Source organism: Elgaria multicarinata, chromosome 3 (assembly GCF_023053635.1).
Source record: "Elgaria multicarinata webbii isolate HBS135686 ecotype San Diego chromosome 3, rElgMul1.1.pri, whole genome shotgun sequence".
Taxonomy (NCBI): Eukaryota; Metazoa; Chordata; class Lepidosauria; order Squamata; family Anguidae; genus Elgaria; species Elgaria multicarinata.
The window spans coordinates 83,090,667-83,104,644 of NC_086173.1; the positions used below are offsets into that span (position 1 = coordinate 83,090,667).

The 13,978-nt window shown below is 40.4% G+C and overlaps 1 protein-coding gene across 3 annotated transcripts in view; it reads left to right on the top strand.

Moving 5' to 3' along the window:
* Positions 1–13,978, top strand: part of JADE2 (jade family PHD finger 2) — a 186,643-nt gene that overhangs the window by 146,064 nt on the left and 26,601 nt on the right. The gene's annotated exons all lie outside the window — the stretch shown is intronic.

A 13,978-nucleotide genomic window follows, 5' to 3' on the forward strand; every position in this document is an offset into this window, starting at 1 on the left:
AACTAGAAATGTAGAAGCTAATATTTAAATCAAGCATTTTCTTGAATCCATTTCTGTGTGTATTTTGCAAGATATCTCTCTAATTTTGTCACAGTGAGCCTTCCAAACTAAGGAAAAGCCTCATTAAGCTCTTTCAAGTATATGAACTGAGACAAAATAATGACAAATGGGTCAACTGATATTCCTCATCCTATTCTAGGCTCAAGTTGTGGAAAGATCAAAAGAAAATCCAATGGCTCACCGGAGGGCAAATGCCACAATCCAATAAAAAATAAGTTATCTATTAAAATACAACATAATGGAAAGTTGCCCTGATGTTTACCATTTGAAGTACCATTGAGGAACATCAAAACACCAGAAGTGAATACACCATGCAGTCACTTTTCTGGCACTGACTGGGAGATAGGTGAAAGATGAAGTTAAGTCAGCATTTTATCTCTTGGGCTGTCCAGATGGAGCTCAAGTTACAGGCTCAAGTTACAAGATGCCAGATTCCAGCTGAACATCAGGAAAAACTGCCTGACTGTTAGAGCAGTATGACAATAGAACCAATTACCTAGGGAGGTAGTGGGCTCTCCCATACTAGAGACATTCAAGAGGCAGCTGGACTGTCACCTTTCAGGTATACTTTAAGGTGGATTTCTGCTTTGATCAGGAGGTTGGACTCGATGGCCTTATAGGCTCTTTTCAGCTCTACTATTCTATGATCTTGTGGAACTGTCATAGGAAGAATTCTGAAATAGGGTTAGCTGTATGGACACCTTTTCCAAGACTTAAAAATCTTGTCTACTTAAACTGAAAGCTGCAGAGGTGATTAGATGTTGATTCTTTTTGGTATAGCATGGATCCTGTCTTGCATAATGAAAGTATACAACTTAATATCTAGTGAGGAATTGTAAGGTCCTCTCTGCCTCTGAATTGTCACTGGGGCAAGCCCATACTGAATATATTTCAGTAGTCTTGAGTCAGATTTATTCCCAGGCGCCTCCCATGTACATTTTCAGCTGGATTCAAAAATCTCTGGCCAGCTATGCACATACCTTTCCCCCTTATTTTTGTTCCTGTAACATAGGAACATAAATGTCTTACATGCATCTAGTTCTAAGATGCTGACATGTCGTTTTTAGCAAACAGTCCTCCAATAAAAAGCCACCGCTTTGGGTTATCTAAGATGCATTAGATACAGAGCAACATTATTATAAACATTCATTTGCTTTAATTAACTTCAACAAAGTTTGATAATTTTGAAGAGAGGCAAACTATCAAACTATCAGGCAACTATCATTGATAAGGAAGCATTGTATGTGCTTTTAGCTGTGGAGATCTAAGTAGTTCCTATAGCCTTCAAATATTGAGTTTGTTCTGACTCTATACTGTTAGCTTCTCCCTACCCGGTGCCTGTTTACACTTCCCTGTGCCTGTTTGCATTCTCCTTCCCTCTTTATTGTTTACTACAACTTATTAGATTGTAAGCCTATGCGGCAGGGTCTTGCTATTTACTGTGTTATTTGTACAGCACCATGTACATTGATGGTGCTATATAAATAAATAATAATAATAATAATAATAATAATAATAGAGAGTGAAAAGCATTTTTTGAAAAACATATAAATTAAGAAATTGAAAGATAATGCCAAACATTTAACATATATCTTCCCAGACATATTTGTTTCCTTTTAAAGAGTCTGATGTTCACTTCAAACCCAAATAAAAAGGTGCCCATTAAAATACATAGCACTTTTTTAAAAAAAATATTCGTCTGTTGGTTTGTTTTTTAAAAAAAGCAAAAAGAATTTCCACCCCCCCAAAACAAGCGCTTCCAAATTTTCTTGTGTTAATACTAACATCCCTAGGTTAATAGATGGTCTTAAACGATTTTGTAGACCACAGCATGGTGAGCTGGACAGGAAAGAACATTGCTACTAGAATGACTTTCACTGCTAGTTTATGTAGGCGATATTTCCTCCCACCAATGACTAGGAGTTGCCTGCTCTGCCTTTCAACATCTTATTCCGTTTACCCCACTAGTTTCATGGTAGGACTAAAGGCATGTTCAGTGTATTGGAACACGAGCATAGAAAACCAAATAAAGGAATGATTAAGAACATCACCCTGTGGCCATTAAAAAAGAAGATGAGGGATTGATGGAGTGCTTACAAATAAGAAGGAACGTTTTTCTAATACAGCCTCCCAAATGCAATAAATGTGAAGATTCCTCACTGAATGACATCTACAGCTCCTGCTGTAGTGCCACCGAGTTTCTACAATATTCTCCGTTTTGAGCACAAGCCCCCTTTGTCCTCTGTTGACTTCTGGTATCCCACCTCTCACACTGAATTGTCCACTTAATCTTTCCCCTGACCCCTTAAATATTTGAATTTTTCCTACTTTCCACAGCCCATTTTCACCATTGAATTTTGATTATATGAGTCCGATCTGTTCAGTTCAGGGGCTCGGTTTGCTTTGTCTTCCAGTGTTGGAGCAGGATTGCATTGGAAGCTACCTGAGGAGTCCCCTGGTGGCTTTCTGTGGTTATAGGTGTTGAGAGAAGTATCAGAGGTTTGCAAAGTGCAATCATGGCTTGAGATTTTCTCCACAACCAATAGGAACTGGTGCCCACTGAGACTGGTGGGGCTGAGGTAGGATCACCACAGGCAGAACCAAGGGGGTCACTGTACACAGTAACACAGAAAAGCATTCTTTTGAACCCAGCAGTAACCCATTATAAAAATGGAAACTGAGGCCATAGCTAGACATAAGGTTTATCCCAGGATTGTCCTGGGGTCAAACCTGTTCATTTAAGTGCCACACAGGGCATCCAGCGCTCAGGCAGGGACGAACCCGGGATGATCCTGGGATAAACCTTAGGTCTAGCTATGGCCTGACGTACATTAAATTTAACATCATGCTTTTAAAGTAAGATATGTGGGTTGGGTGGAAATAAATCCATACAACATCACAGTCTTTTAAATCCCCAGCAGCCAGAAACTCATACCATAGAAAGGAGAAACTGAACATCAGAGAGCATCCAAAAACCACCCTTTTCCATACCCACAGAACATTGCCAGTACTACCTCTTTGCATTTTTATTCAGAAGTAGCAGTGAAAAGCAGTACAGTACAAAATCAATCATGTTCGTGTCTGCTCAGAAGTAAGAAGGACTGGATTACTCTGGAGTAAGGAAGGGCAGTAACTTCTGATAGCATCCAAAATTCACCCTTTCTCGTGAGTATCCCTGCAATCACTAGATAGATGGATGGAAATCTCCTTTTGGGATGCAAAGGGACTTGGGCTTGGCACCAAATAGCTGGAAGGAGAGAAAAAGAGAGAGACTGAGGCTTTAGCTAGACCTAAGGTTTATCCAGGGATCATCCCGGAGTCATCCCTGCGCATCTAAATGACACACAGGGGATCCTGGGAACAGGCAGGGACGACCCCAGGACAATCCCGGGATAAACCTTAGGTCTAGCTAGACCTTAGGTCTAGCTAAGGCCTGACTCTCTGCAGCCATGTTCCAGCTCCACTAGGGTGACCATATGGAAAGGAGGACAAGGCTCCTGTATCTTTGACAGTTGTATAGAAAAGGGATTTCAGCAGGTGTCCTTTGTATGCATGCAGCACCTAGTGAAGTTCCCTCTTCATCACAACAGTTAAAGCTGCAGGAGCCCTGCCCCCTTTTGTATCTGTGTCTAAAAAAGGCTTGCCCTTTTTTAGATACACGCACACAGAGTCAATCACTTCCTTTCTTTCTTGCTCCTGCTATTGCTGCTCTTCAAAGGAAGGAATAGAGGCCAAGGGCTCAGTGTTCTTTCCCTGTTCTTGTCTGCCTTCTGTCTCAATATGACAGAAAGAAGAGGTTTGAGCATGTGCATTTAAAAAAATAAAACTAACAGACTCCTATTGGCTAAGTGTCCTATAGGACACCCATTTTCCAAAAAGAAAAGTTTGCTCCTGCTCAGGTGCAGAAGAACTACTAATGCCCATATTAGGCAGGCAGGGCGTTTCTCTCTTCCCCACTCCTGCCTGCCATACCTTGCTTCCCTTCTCCCCCTCTCCCCTCCACTGGCTAAATTGTATCTGTAGGAATGTTCTGAGCAGGTGCAAAACTTGCAGGTGCTCCGTATTTACCAAAGAAACTTGGAGGATAGCAGGACACAACAGAGGGCAAGAACAGTGAATAGGAGAACGCTGTGAACATGTGCAGACTCAGCACATGCTCAGTATTCATCTTGGAAGTTAGGAGGATTCCAAGCCTCTACAGAGGACAAGAAGATGTCCATGAGGCAAGGACTTGATTTAAAAAAAAAAGTAACTTTCTGGAGAGGGAGGTTGGGCAGCATGTTTTGGACTGGAAGAGGTAGCATGTTGTCTCACCCACCCTGAACATATTGTCATGTCACCTCTGCTACAGCTGTCAGTGCTGTGAAAGATCATATTGCCAGAAGTCCACCAATTAGAATTTCCACGTTGTTGTTTTTCCAGGCTGGCCTGGGGGAAGTGCGTTTGTATAATAATAATAATCCAGATTTGAACATAAATGTTTAGCGCAGCCACAAAAGTGTACTATGTAAAGGGAAAGTTCAGCTTAATGCATTCCCCATGAAGTTAATGGAATAACCATTGAGGAAATTGCCCCTTAAATAGACAACATGTTATTCCTTGGTAGCTTTTCCCAGGCAGCTTAAAACAATGTGCTAGTAGAATGTGCAATTCTTACTAGTAGAATAAAATATTTTAGTCTACTTACTTGGCTCTGGAATCAACCAAAACATTTTAAAGGAGGGAAGATACCAGGAAGCATGCATGTCACCAAAAACTATTTAAACAATGGTTGGTCTCTCCAAAATAATAAATAATAGAAACCTCAGTGAAGGAGCAAAGAAGCAAATGAAAACTACTTGGATTTCTTTATATCTCTTTCCATTATTTTATCCTCATAACTCTCACAAGAGTTAGAAAATAGTGAGAGAGTCATCTTTTTTAGATGGAAGTGCAGCACCTTGCAAATAATAATAATAATATAATAATTATAATAATAATAATAATAATAAATAATTTATTAACCACCTCTCTCTCTGGATTGAGGCGGGGAACAACATTAAATACAAAAATACTATAAAATACATAAAACTGATTAAAAACATATAAAGCTAATACATTATTAAAATAACAGCCAGACATCTTCAAATTTGACTGGGTAGGCCTGCCAGAAGAGATCAGACTGCCTGGCTCACTTAAATTCAGAAAAACTGTTAAGTTGGTGAATCTCTCCCAGCAGGCCGTTCCACAGTCTGGAAGCAGGAGAAGAGAAGGTCCTCTGGGTAATGGTTATCAGCCTTTTGTTTTTGGCTGACTGGACACTTATTTGCATAATATGATAGTCCAGGAAGCCCCTTTTTAATGAACCAAGAGCCTGTTCACAAATATGATCATTTTAAAGCATGTAATTGTCTTGTTTCTTTGATTCTGTTCTCTCACATTTTTAAAAACAATATGCCTTCAGCAAATGGTCACGTAGTTGTCTCAAGACACACAGAGCTTTGGAAAAGAATAAATGATATCAGTTATAAGCCGTTGTATTTATTTGTCTAGCTGGTTATTTACCATTCAGATCCTGGAAGCTCGCTGTCCATGTAAAACCTCACTCACATTAATTCATCAGTAAAGATGGCATAAACCCAGATAATTGGGTAAGTGTAAATACATGATGTCTCTGTTGCTAGGGACAATGCAGCTTTGAGAAAGAGCCTTTGACAAGCAACAATTCTGTTATAATTTTGGTAGTAGAGATTAATGAAGCATGGGGGTGGGAAGTCAAATGTGATGTTAAAGATACATACACTTCTAAACACCCATGCTGTTTCTTTTTCTAAAGGGATTAAAGAAGTGGATCATAGGGCAATACAGTAATGGCAGAAAGAGATGAGGGTTGAGGGGAGATTGAAAAGAAAAGAGTGATGTTAGTATTGTGGTGTGTCAGTATAAATGACTAGAAATATCCTTGAGGCCACTTTGAGGTGCCTTCTAAAGAAGTAACTTTTCCTCCTAATGTGATTCGTTCCCCACCCCCACCCACCCCATATTTTCTTCTCACATAATACCGTTTTGCGTATAATACCATTATGGTTTTTAAGATATCAAGGAGAGTTTGTTTGTTTATTTTAATTTTATTATTTTATAGACACTTTCTAATCCAACCATTACCATGCATCCCTGGAATCAGGCTTCAACATGCACATCCCTACTTGGATGAAGAGCCTTGCACAGAAGTAGGTGCTATGTGCATATGCGATTCAGTTCCCAGAGTTGTGCATGCATAAACCTATTAGAAAATTGGCAGTAGCCCCAATGAAGTGTTCGACGTAGGGTTCATTTAGCCATTTTCACTGCCTTGTCTGTGATGCACCAGGGAAGTTCTCACATCTTGACTCCCAGCAGTCAGGGTCTGGTACCCTCCCTCCTCCTGTGCCATCAGATCTCTCTCTCCACTACAACCTTGGCAGACTGAACTCTGTACCTTGAAGGCATCTGTAGCAGCCTACCTGAGCAATGAGTTGGCTGACCCTGTCTACCAATCCCTGTCTACCACCCCTAGGAAGCCCTAGCCTAGGCACATATATATTGTTACTTTATTTATGTTTTGTATACATTTATGAGTCGCTTTTCAGTCCAAATAGGACCCACAAAGCAACTTACAATGAAAATGTAAAGCAATTTAAAAGCATTAAAAGCAACATGAACATACAAAGTCCTAAACAAGCCATTTTAGGGCTATATAGGTAAGCACCAGCACCATGAATTGTATCTGGAAACAGGTTGGCATCCATTGTAGTTGGTACAATGTGGTGTGATATGGTCAACAAAGCACGCACCAGAAAACATTCTGGCTGTTGCCATTTGCACTAGCTGCAGTTTCCAAGCATTCTTCAAGGACAGCCCTGTGTAGAGCATGTTGCAATAGTCTAAATGGGAGATGATAAAGGAGATAAGTGCTCCTGGCCACAGCAGCAGCCTTACCCTCCAGGAACAAATCTGAGTCCAGAAGTACCCCCAAGCTATGAAACTGATCGTCCAGAGGATGCGACCCACCCAGGACAGGCTGTACCTCTGTTCCTAGATTATCTTTTCTACTCACTTAACAGTACCTCTGTCTTGTCTGCATTGAGAGCCTCAGCTTGTTAACCCTCATCCAATCCATTACTGCATCCACGCCATGGTCAGGACTTTCAGATGGGAGGAGGCTTTCTATCAGATACCAAGGTCCCAAGCTACAGTATGTAGAGCTTCTTAGGTCAAAACCATTACATCAAAAATTTTTAATATGGGTTCTTCTCAGGCTATTCATTGGGTCCCTAGCTGCAAGTGTAGACTTATTTATTTATTTAATACATTTTTATACCGCCCAATAGCCGAAGCTCTCTGGGCGGTTCACAAAAATTAAAACCACAATAAAACAACCAACAGGTTAAAAGCACAATTACAAAATACAGTATAAAAAGCACAACCAGGATAAAACCACACAGCAAAATTGATATAAGATTAAAATACAGAGTTAGAACAGTAAAATTTAAATTTAAGTTAAAATTAAGTGTTAAAATATTGAGAGAATAAAAAGGTCTTCAGCTGGCGACGAAAGCAGTACAGTGTAGGCGCCAGGCGGACCTCTCTGGGGAGCTCATTCCACAACCAGGGTGCCACAGCGGAGAAAGCCCTTCTAGTAGCCACCTGCCTCACTTCCTTTGGCAGGGGCTCACGGAGAAGTGCTCTTGTAGATGATCTTAAGGTCCGGGCAGGTACATATGGGAGGAGGCGTCAATGTCAATACCAGCACTTTGAATCGGCCCCGGACCTGGACTGGCAGCCAATGAAGCTGGAAAAGGACTGGCGTAATGTGATCTCGCCAGCCAGTCCCTGTTAGTAAACGGGCTGCCCTGTTTTGTACCAGCTGAAGCTTCCAGACCGTTTTCAAAGGCAGCCCCACGTATAACGCATTGCAGTAATCCAAGCGAGAGGTTATCAGAGCATGGATAACTGTAGCTAGGCTATCTCTGTCCAGGTAAGGGTATAGTTGGTATATCAACCTAAGCTGATAAAAGGTGCTCTTTGCCACTGAGTTCACCTGTGCCTCAAGTGACAGTTCTGGATCGAAGAGCACCCCCAAACTACGGACCCGATCCTTTATGGAGAGTGCAAACCCGTCCAGGACAGGGCAAACATCACCTCGCCAGACAGATGAACCACCCGCTAACAGTACCTTTGTCTTGTGTAGATTGAGTCTCAGTTTGTTAGCCCTCATCCAGTCCAATACCGTGCCCAGGCACTGGTTCAGAACAGTCACTGCCTCACCTGGGTTTGATGAAAAGGAAAGGTAGAGCTGGGTATCATCCGCATATTGATGACACCTGAGTCCACATCTCAGGATAACCTCCCCCAGCGGCTTCATGTATATGTTAAACAGCATAGGGGATAAAATAGAGCCCTGTGGAACCCCATGGCTTAGAAGCCACAGCACAGAGCAATAATCCCCCAGCACCACCTTCTGGAATCGGCCATCCAAGTAGGAGCGGAACCACTGCAACGCAGTACCTCCAACTCCCAGCTCAGACAACCTATCCAGAAGGATACCATGGTCGATGGTAGCAAAGGCCGCTGAGAGGTCCAGGAGAACCAACAGGGTCGCACTCCCCTTGTCTCTCTCCCAACAGAGATCATCCCACAGGGCGACCAAGGCAGTTTCCGTTCCAAAACCAGGCCTGAAACCCGATTGAAATGGATCTAGATAATCCGTTTCATTCAAGAGTGCCTGGAGTTGTCCTGCTTGAAAACTGTGTGCAATGTTTCTTGACTTGTTGTGGGATCAGCAATCAAACTCTGTGAATATCCTGTATAACTGTTAACCTCCTGATGACTAACAATAAGCAATAGTCCAATAAACAAAGCAAAACAAAGAGATGGTAAATCACTTATACAGGTCAGAGGATCTGTTAAATTGGTACAGAATTTTAACTTCGTTTGAAGTGCAGAATGTACACAACTGTTTATATATGATTTCTGACAGGACAATTTTATATAGGTAGGAATGGGATATGCAGAGATTTTCATTATGTAAATAAAGCTTTGTTTTCATAGCAACTGCTAGTATTGTCCTTAGGTATTACTGTAGTGGCACTGCAAAATTTGGCCTATTTAGTATATGAATGAACCAGGGTGGACTCAAGTCCAGAGGATGGGTATATTTAGACACCTGCTAAGTCTATATTTACCTCACACCATGTCTCTGAGTGTGTGTGATAGGTAGGCTTAAAACCATCATTGAAGTCATACTAGAGATTAGTAGCAGGCTTTTCTTATCCCTGCACAAGATTTGAAAAAACAAATGATAGAAATTGGCAGCTCTTGCGCTTAAGGACTGATCTTGAACTTCAGGGGTCAGGGGTTGTGCTCTCAGACTCCTGTCGTTGCCTCAGTATGATAATGTGTCAGGAAGTAACTTGACACTTGAACAGCCCTTTTTAGTCTCCCTCATCTGTGTCTAGCTTTGCTCTCTCTTGAATGGCTATGCTGTCGAAACAGGATAGCCGACTGGTACAAGGTTTTCTTTTACCACTGACATTCCCACTGCATACAGTATTTATGCTGAATGGAGCTTTTCTCTGAGGGGAATTTCTTGCAACTGGGTCATCAGTCACTGGTAAAACAGCAGCTCCCCTGAAGGAAGCAAGACAGAAGTGACCTTTGGATGACTGGGTTTATTTCAGAAGTATTGTCATTTGCTGTACACCTGCCAGGCAGAAAGGTGTTGTTTTTAAAGCAGAAGTCCTTCTTATTGGACAGAACAACCCAGCCATGAAAAGCAAATATTAAGTGGTCAAGCCATTGCATCAAAACAACTTGAAATGACATCACGACTCATCAGAATTAGTAACACAAAATGTAATACCAGAAACTTAATAAGAGCTTAAAATAACTTTTCTTTTACAGACGTGCATGACCAGCAAAAGTTTATTCGGGTTCAACTCACAACTTAGCTACAGGATCTGAAAGAGAAATAATTAGTCTCTTTACAGTATAATACTATTCATATTTATTCAGAAGTAAGTCTAAATGAGTTCAGTGGGTTTTATTCCCAGTTAAGCATGCATAGGATTGTAGTCTCACTGTCTAAACTTCAAACAGTTGGTTCATTTGGAGTAATCATAAACTCTCCTTAATGGTCAGGATACAATAATCAAAATGATTCCCTAAGTAGTTATACTTATTTCCAGTGTTGCTCATAGAAATTCTAGGAAAGCAGGTGATTGAGAAAATACATTGGATAAATTCACTTGATAGGCTAATCAACAATTTTAAAAGGTTTTTTTAGAACTCACAGGGAATCCTGATTAAGGAAAGTGCACTTGCAGGTCCAGATTTATCATTGTATTACTGAGTCATTCAGTTAGGCCACATAATTATTCTGATTAGAGTTCCAGGATGGATCCAGGTGAAATATGCAGGATTTCATTATTCATGCAAAGTGATAACAGTTCTACTTGCTAAAGATTGATCCACAACCGTAAAGTACAATATTTTCACACTTTAACCAGGAAAATTTGGGATCATTGGAAAGGCAAATGAACTTCTGGAGTTTCTTCTCTTACCTCATTTATCCATCCTTCATATTTTGGTAGAGATCAAATGTATTTACACTTTGGTCCCTGCCCTGCTCTGGAAGAATGCATAGGTTTATTGATATTGGCCCTGTTCACATGTAACGGAAGGAAATCATGGGTTAATTAAATCACGTCCACTTCCACTTTGTATAATCAACCTCCAGTTAACCTGATTGTAGGTTGTTGCGTGACATGCAAGCCTGGATACTATGGATTATTCATTGGTTAAACAACCCAAACTTAATCTAAGAGTTAATTTTAGTTAAAGTATAAACTAACTGATAATGCAAAGGAGAAGTGGCTAATGTGTGTGCGTGCCCTGGCAAATTTGATGCTGTTACCAGGTCAACATGGATGATGTTCAACGTCAGCTTAACGCTATGCTACAGTGAAAATAAATAAATAAATAAATTAGGAGATATTCTTGTTCATGGGTTTCAGTACCGTCAAATATAAACTTTATGGATTCATATCCAACTTTAAAAAGCTGACTAGGGGGTTTAATGCGTTTTGAAATGCTACTTTGTTCAAAGCTTGTGCCAGAAAGGAGTCTTATTTCTGAGTTACACAAGCTGTTGCTTTAAGCCACAATGGTCCTTCTCCAGAATAGAAACCACACTCAGCCTTGATGCAAGAACTTGGAAAATTCCATGGCAGAGCTCTGGTGGGACAAACAAGACCAAAAATCTCTGTTAGTGCAAACATTAAGGAACAATCCCTTAAAATCATAGCTTAGATTCCAGATAAAATGTATTGTGTTACAAATACTGGCTTTGCAAGCCTGCTTGATTTGGTTTCTGAGTTCTCAAATACTGTTATGCAGCATCATTAGTTGTGTCTCTTGTGGTGGTTGTAATCCTGCCTGATCATCATCATCATCATCATCATCATCATCATCATTATTATTATTATTGGAAAATAAAAAGAAATAGTTGTGAAAAAAGAAAAAGAAAGATTTAATCACTGAAGTCATTTATGGTATCTTGGCGACTTCAGTAGTGTCTCCTGATTACGAGCCCTTCTGCATATTTTAGGTACTGTATCTTTTGGGCATTTGTAAGTGCACCTAGACTTTATACACCATGCACTTAAGAAATATAGGCAAACTGGGCCTTTACCATATAGTTCTCTTCCAATTTACAAAGCAACAGAGGTCCCTAAAATAAAGAAACACTTTGTAGTACTCTTACAGTGCTCCATAAAATAACTCTTTTTATAGACATTAACACCTGAACTAAGCTATAGGCTTGAATGATATTAAGTATATCCTACGAAAGTTGTGATTTTAATGATTAGTCCCATCACTCTCACCAAAAAAATGAAAATACAACTGTGTTGGTAGCTGCATCTTGGCTTGAGGGGAAAAAACTAAGTTGCCTCTAATGGCTAAAGGTGCAAATGGTTTCTCTGCTTGAAAACCTTTCTGCAGTGGTGGTTAGATTTGGTATTCGGATGTGAAAAACCCAGGTTCAAATCCATGTTGACCCTTGGCATTTATTTGCTGGCCTTCGGCAGATCATTATTTCTCAACCATACTTACAACACAAGAGTTGTTATCAGGAGAATAACGTAAGTCAACCTCATGTCTTTCAGGCTAGAGAGCTTTCACATACCCAACAAGGTAGAAATTTTACTCAGGTAGAAATTTTACCCTTATAGAAGAGGTAGAGACCACTGTAAAGTAACTGGCAATGTAACTGGAAACAACTGCCTAGGAAATGGTGGGCTCTCCCTTGCTGGTGGTATTCAAGTAGAAACTGGGAACTACACCTGTCAAGGATGCTTTAAACCGGTTTCGTGCCCTGAACAGGAGGTTGAATTTGATGGCCTAAATGGCCCCTTCCAACACTTATGATTCTATAGTCAATAATTGCCACAAGATTAAACAAGCAACAAATTACACAAGCTTTATTTTTTAGACCACTAATCCATGACTCATTAATATTTGCTAACAGTAACTTCTAAACTTACAACTAAAGAGAATCTCTGTTTCTATAGCCCTATTGAGGCATTAATTAAAGTAGCTAGCTCACACAGAAGCGAGGACAGGGGCCACACTGAGTAGCTCCACCCCCTGACATGACAAGCCCCTCCCCCTAATGTCCAAGAGTACAACGCAGACATCTGCAGGGTGGGGCCTTTGCACATAGAGCTTCACATGTGAAGGCCTCTGCCCTGCAGATGTTCATACTGTATGCACAAATGCCGGAGAGGGGCTAAATGGCACATGCGACATTTAGAGATGCTTGGTGGAGCCCTCTCCCTGCATGTATAGCTAAGATCTTAATAAGGTTTATCTTTCTCTTGTTTCTCCTCTAAACTCATTCCTCTATCCTGACAAATGCTTTTAACTGAATTGAGTCTTGTCTCCCAACTGTTCTGTCATCTGGAAGCACCCGTTGTCTCTCAGCTTCCATTTCCTTGGATACAATTAATCAGGATGTTCTCTTGTGCAGTTCCTATTAATTTCCATGAGGTTCGCACAAGAGAATTTCCCAGTGACTTTTGTCCCTTGTCTCTAAAATGGGAACAGTGAACTACATCCAGAAGTTGTAATGAAAAAAGATGAGAGATAGATTGTAAAAGTGTTTTTTATATTATTTTTTTAGTAGTTCAAAGATTATTGTACTAACCAAAGGCTATGACAAATACATCAAAGGAAAATATTTATACATATATACAGTAATATAAATATTTCGAACAGTAGAAAATTATACAGATAACTTAGAATTTACCATAACTGAAACTCAGCTTTCACTCAGCAATCTGAATCTCCATGGCAGTTTATGGCAATTTTGTCTAGTTCTCTCTTCCTAATCTTTTTTGCTGCCAGAGCAAATGAAGCCACTTTATATGTCACACAACTGTTGTTATCACTCAAAAGAAAATGAACCGTTTCTGCAAGGGCATTCCTATATCCATGTGTTAACAAGTGTTTCTGGAATCTCTCTCTTGGGTCCCTGTACAGAGGGCAAATTAACGTGTAGTGAACAATGTCTTACACTTGATGTTGGCCACAGATGCATAATCTGCATTGAAATGGAACCTTGTGATAGCATCCATCCAGAACTGCAGTTAGCATAACTTGGAATTGTAAGTTATGTATTGAAGGTGTAAATTTATGAACTTACAAGAAGGTACAGAGACGTACTTGAGAGAACACATTCAGTTGTTTACCTGAACATGTAAAGGATAAAGTGGGAGGGGGCACACACAAAACCCACTCCCAACATCCCAGCATGAGTGGGCTCCTCTTCAGACCTTTGCACATTTTTCTGTAGCTTATTGTTGGTCATAATCATAATAGTCAGCATGACATCTGAGCC